Source organism: Triticum aestivum, chromosome 4D (genome assembly GCF_018294505.1).
Source record: "Triticum aestivum cultivar Chinese Spring chromosome 4D, IWGSC CS RefSeq v2.1, whole genome shotgun sequence".
In the NCBI taxonomy this organism is placed as follows: domain Eukaryota; kingdom Viridiplantae; phylum Streptophyta; class Magnoliopsida; order Poales; family Poaceae; genus Triticum; species Triticum aestivum.
In genome coordinates, this window is record NC_057805.1 from 158,593,792 (window position 1) to 158,600,664 (window position 6,873).

Sequence of the window (6,873 nt, forward strand, 5' to 3'; positions counted from 1 at the left end):
TCTTCCTCCTCAAAGCTCCGAAGGCGCCAGCTGTGGCGTTTCTTCAGAGGGACACTTGTAAACTCGGGGAGGCCCCTCCTGACTGGATCTGGAAGTACGACGTCCTCAATGTAAAACCATTCAGAGGTCCACTCTTCGGAAGCTTTCTTCGGTGTGCCCGATAGGTATCTGGTCTCCGCAATGCGCCATATTTCGGCCCCGCCCACTTCAAATATCGATCCCTCGTGGTTGTGCGGGACAAGACAAAATAACCTTCTCCACAGATCAAAATGGGCCTCACAACCCAGGAATAGTTTGCATAAAGCGACATAACCTGCAATGTGCAGGATGGAGGCTGGGGTAAAAGTGTGCAGCTAGAGGCCGTAATACTCCAGAAGCCCTCGGAGGAATGGGTGAATTGGAAATCCCACGCCCCTCAGCAGATAGGGGACAAAGCACACTCGTTCCCCCGCGGATGGATTGGGGAAATCCTCCGCCTGGGTTTTGCCATTAAAGGAAACCAACCCTGCTCGAACAGGGACCAGATCCGCATGGGGGAGAAATCCCTGCGTTTGCAACTTCGCCAATTGACTATGGGACACGGAGCACCTCTCCCACTTGCCTTTCTCCGGGTCGGAACGGGAGGAGCTGGGAATGCTAGCCATGTTGGAATGGTCTTTCCTCGCAATCTCTAAGGATTTTCTCCCCGTGGTGCCGAATGATCTGAGACCCAATCTCTTTAAATAGACGCTCTTTCTTGCATGGCCGGGGTGTTATTTGCAAAAAATACCCTCATCGTCCACATTCGCCGACACGTGGAAGCTGAAGTCATCGATGCACATAAACCCAGGGGTGCGACATTGAATTAAAATCCGAATACATTACTTGGAAGTCGTCGTCGGAGGAACCCGCCTTGCAATGCCGAAGACAATCTGCGCACCGAACACCTCGTCATTGAAGCCTTGTTCGGGGGCTACTGAGGGAGTCCTAGACTAAGGGGTCCTCGGGCGTCCGGCCTGTTAGCCATGGGCCGGACTGATGGGCTGTAAAGATACAAAGGCCGAGACTGCACCCGTGTCCGGATGGGACTCTCCTTGGCGTGGAAGGCAAGCTTGGCGACCGAATATGTAGATTGCTTTCTTTGTAACCAACCTTGTGTAACCCTAGATCCTCCCGGTGTCTATATAAACCAGAGGACTTATTCCGGAGAGAGACTCATTACCATAGTCATACAGGCTAGGCTTTTAGGGTTTATCCATCTCGATCTCGTGGTAGATCAACTCTTGTAATACTCATATTCATCAAGATCAATCAAGCACGAAGTAGGGTATTACCTCCATATAGAGGGCCCGGACCTGGGTAAACATTGTGTCCCAGTCTCCTGTTACCATCGTTCTTAGACGCACAGTTCGGGACCCCCTACCCGAGATCCGCCGGTTTTGACTCCGACACCGGCCACTTCCTCCACGGTGTCGCTCCCTCGGCGGTGACGTCCACATCAGTAGAAGCTGCTACTGCTTAAGCTCTCGCTCGTGCTGCTACTCTGCTCTTGCTCACGGTCCCCTGCCTGGTCTGCTCTTGCTATTGCTCTTGCTCTTCCTCTTGCTCTTGCTCGCGCTGCTTCTCTCACTCTTTCTCTTGCTTGTGATGCTGCTCCGATTTGGCTACACTTCAGTCGACTGAATCGACTTTTGGGTCAGTCGATTTTCAGGGGGTGGGGGGCTCGCCAGAGTTAAGAAAGAACTAGCCGCAGTGGGGAGGGGGCTCGCCGGTGATGTACCCCACTATCTATCTTAGGGTTCAGGGTGGGGGCGGTGGTCGCCGGCGGTGGTGGGGCGGTGGGGTGGGGATCGCCAGAGAAAAAGCTCGGCATGAGGGGGCCTAGAGGGATGGTCGGGGCGGTGGCAGACCGATGGTGGGAAGTGGTTTCGGGGCGGGCGTGGCAGCGCACCACCGGCCGCGGGCCGCGGGGGGCGGCACTTGGGCTAGTGGTGGCTGGCGGCTCACGGGAGTGGAGGTTGAAGATGAACTGCAGGGCCTTGATTTCGTATCCAACGGCTGGAAAATCGACTGAACAGAGATGAAAAAGTCAGTCGACTGACATGTAACCTCAACCTGATGCTTCTACATGACCAGCTGCCCCGGCTCTCGCACGCGCTGCTGCTACTGATTTTCTGCTACTAGTGCATTCAGTTTCGACAGTAAAATTCAGTTTCGACGGCAAAATTCAGTTTCGACAATTAAGTTTGGTTTTGACAGTTAAATTCAGTTTCGGCAGTAAGTTCAGAGATGAGCGGGTGATGTATTTTACATCTAGCACTTTGTGGTTATGTATTTTACGTCATCTATTGGAGATGCTATTAGAATTCCACTCAGGTTAACATTGTCTCTCTTGTCCTGCTTCAGCCTCGGCGTCGTACAACTCACCAGAGCTACTCCAATGCCGAAACCCTCCATCATAGCGGAGCAGTACCCCAGTCTCCATCTTCAGATAGCCAAGTCAGCCAGAGCATCATCACCGACCAACCCAATCACGCTGAGATCGACATGGCTTCGCCAAAGAGGTTGTACACTTGTTTTATCTCTGTTTACTCTACATGTTACATATATTGTCCACTGAGCACACGTAGTAAAGTGAAATACGATTATTTTATCCTACTATATGACAAGCAGTGAGATAACAGGCAACTTCGCTATCAGTGATGGACTCTCTTGAACGCCATCATTATTTATCTCTGCGCGTTTGAGTTGTGCATTTGTCGATGGGCCTGGGAGTTGAGCTAGTTGGGAAGTGGCCTGGGTCCAAAGTAGTAGAAGTAGCACAAAAACATTTTTTGAGTGTAGGCTTTTCCTTGCTCAAGTCTTCCTACTAGAATCGCCAGTGCTTGAAAGGAAAAGTGAAGGAAAACATATGAATGGGAAAGTTTCCTATGGTACTACTATTCATGCATTTGGTTCAAAGGAATGGAGCAAAGGAAAACTGTAGGATTTGTTCCTTTAGTGTCTCCTTGAAAGAAAAACCCTAGGAATTTTAATTTCCACTTGTCCTCCTTTTCAAATTCCTATTCATGAAGCACTAAACTAAGAGATAGTAGTATAATAGCATTATAACCATACATTTTCTTGTGGTTTGACTTAATCTCACCATGCTTCTTTGCATCCTGTGATCTTCCAATTCTTGTGAACTAGACACCCAGATTGGCAGAAATCCTGTGTTTTTAAATTCTCTGTTTTGCACGTGCATTCCTATCCTATTCCTGTCTATTTCCTATCCCTGCAATGTTAGAATCCTCAAATTCAAACAAGCCCTTACACAATTACTTCTGTTACAAATATGTGTCAAAGAAAACCTTGTGTGGTTTGTCCTGCTCCTGCTGCACTGTGTTCCACCCCAGCTCAGCTGGTCCACCGACGGAAGGGTTCACCACAGCAGGGATCCGCTCCCTAGACTGTCTTTCGTCGCCTCAGATCTTCTTACCCGCCACCGGCAGCCATGACAACTGCATTACAATCATCAACTGAGCAGATGACCTTGACGACTACACGGGTTCGCAAGAGAGATCGCACTCTTCTGTGTCTGCTTACGTTATGCATCGCTTAATATGATGACATGCTACTTTATCATCATGTTCACCTATTAGACTCCGAGTCAGGTCCAAACTAATGCTGAAACTTGGGTTTTTAAATGGTTGTGGGGTACATATTGGGGCAACAATAAGTACTATCTGTCTACTATCTGGTTAATCTCGGGTGTGTACGATGAGTTTCATGTTGGGTGAAAACAAACATTAAAGGAGCCAATATCTGTATTTTTTAACTAAAGCTATTATCTACCTGCTATCATTGGTTTTGGGTCTATCCATAGTTTTCTACCATCACTCTGGATTTGTGCATCCACTCCTTACATAATCTCACTATGTTTTATTCCTATGCATGTCAGTTATTGTAAACAATGGAACTGAACATGTAGAGCAAAAGAGACGAGCATTGCGTGGCAATAAAATTTCATGCAGACGTCGCTCCATGGAGGGCGCAAAGGCAGCCCCCCGTCCACCCATTTCGGATTGTAATCAAGAGGAAGATAACTGTTCTGAGGGGGATTTAGAAGGAGAAGACCACTCCTATTTACCCCCTGAGGTCTTTGCTCTAACTTGGCATGCTGATGTTGGTAATATAATGCATATGGTGCCTTGCATTGCTTACTTTATACATCAAATATGTCATCTGCTTAGTTTAGACATGCTTTGTGTGAATGCCATCTGTTTAGTTTCTTTATCGTATATGTGAATCATGCAATGCGATCTTGTTTAGCCAGGCATCATATATGTGAATTTTGCAATGCCACCCTGGTTAGCCAGTCATCTTATATGTAATATATATCATGCCATCATTTTTTATTACGTGTTAAATTTGTCAACAATTTTAGTACATTCAATTACTCTTCCTGTGCATCAGCCATTCGGCACGGTCATGGAAAAATCTGGAGTGGAAACAAGGTCTTCAGAGCAAACAATGCTATCGATGAAGCGCATGTCTTGCTGGTTATGGATAGCTCCTCAGAGGAGGATTCAGAGACTGATGACCAGTCCTATCCCCCCCCAAGGTGCATGCTCTAACTTGGCAGGTTTATGTTGCTCATATCGTGCATATGGTATCTTGCATTGCTATGCCATTTGCTTAGTTTAGACATGCTTTGTGTGAACGCCACTTATTTAGTGTCTAATTACCATATATGTGAATTATGCAATGCCATCTTGTTGCAAGACATTATATATGTGAATTATGCAATGCTATCTTCTTGCAAGGCATTATATATGTGAATTATGCAATGCCATGTTGTTTAGCCAAGCATCATATATGTGAATTATATCATGCCGTCCTTTTTTTGTATTTCTTGTTGCATTTGTCGACAATGTTTGTATATTCAACTGCTCTTCCTGTGCATCAGCCATTTGAATTGGTGATGAAGAAATCTGGAGTGAAAACAAGGTCTTCAGAGCAGACAATGCTACATGCTGAAGCAGATATCTTGCTGGTGACAGATAGCTCTTCAGAGGAGGATTCAGAGGCAGATGACCAGTCCTATTATCCCCTTGAGGTGTATGCTCAAACTTGGCTGGGTTATATTACTCATATCATGCATATGTTGTATTGCAATGCTTAGTTTTGACATCATATACACAATATTGAATGCCATCTCCTTAGTTGAGACATCATATATGCGATTGCCCTCTGCTCACTTGCTTAGTATATAAATCATATATTTGAATTATATCATGCCAGGATGTTTACATAGACAGCATGTATCTGAATTATGGCATGCGAACCCATTTTCTAAAGACATAATATAGTTATATCATCTCCCTGTTTACATAGTCATCATATTTTGAATTATGTCATTCGATCCGTGAATTATATCACGCCATCATGTTTCCATCGACGAAATGTTTGTGATTTATGGCATGTCAACCACTTTAATAGACACATCGTATAGTTATATCATGTCATCCTGTTTACATAGTCATCATATTTTGAAATATGTCATTCTATCATGTTTAGTTAGCCATCATACATGTGAAATTGTGTCATGCTATCCTGTTTAATTAGCCATCATATATGTGAAATTATGTCCTGCTATTCTGTTTGGTTAGACAACATAAATGTGAATTATTTCATGCCCTATTTTCTTCCCTACTATCCATTGCACCTGTCTATCTTACAATGTCTGTACATTCAATTACTTTTCTTGTTTATCAGCCATTTCAATTGGAGGGGGTGATGGAAGTATCTGTGAGAGTAAAAACACTGTCTTCAGAAAAGATCGTGCTACATGTCGATGCAGATAGAACCACGGCTGTAGTTGCCCAAGAACCAGCCCCACCACACATAACCCAGACTCACGCGGATTGTACCCCTACCAAGTTGGACAGAGAACCAGCTACACCCCGTCTAACCCCAATCCCAGCAGATAGTAACCCAGTTCCAGTTGACACAGCACCGTCTCCACCACAGAGCAGCCAAACACGAGCAGTTAGTAAGGCAACTGCAGTGCCCAAAGCACGAGGACCACCACTCTGAACCCCAAGTCAATGCTTAAAGCAGAAGAAGAATTGTTCTCAGGTCAGGTTCTGTAGCTATGGTTCATACTACTTTTCTCTTGCATCAATGTATTTACTCATATCAACTAATTTCAAATTTGAAGGATGCATTGAAACTCCAATGGCACAACAGGTATGTTTTAAACCTGTTTCTTTAACATGTTTGCTGTGGTAACTTGCTCTATGTTGATTTCAGTTTCAATTGAATAGACAGTTATGTTCTCATGCCATGCACATTACAAGTGTTGTTATTGTTGTGTAGTTTCCCACACTTATATTCTGTCTATGCTGTTGTGTCTTAAATAGATATGATTTGAATTGTCTCTATCTTGATTTGGGAACATAAACTAGAATGATATAGACCATACAGTGACTATACTACATACATATATGTTTGTTTCATCCTGTTATCCTGTCCACCTTACTACTGAACTGGTTTACCAAAATGAGTTTCATATACAACGTGGTAAACCTGTGATGTGTTTGTTTGTTTCTCTTTTAAAATGTGGATAAAATATTGGAGAAGAGTTCCCCATTATGCAATGGTAAAGGAAGTAATGCAGATAAGGTTCAAGATTGTGAGACACCCTGTTGGTCTCCAAGAAAGCTGATAAAAACTATATTGAAGACACTGAGACAACCCCAAAGTCCTATCTTGATGTAGTGTTCGCTGCCTGAATCAGTTCGGCTTCTTGAGTCTCAACTTCAAGTTGAAAGACATCAATTAGATGTTATGCGACAGGAAGCCAAAGGACTGAGGAAGTCCCAACAGAATTCAGATGCATACTTTCTGGTG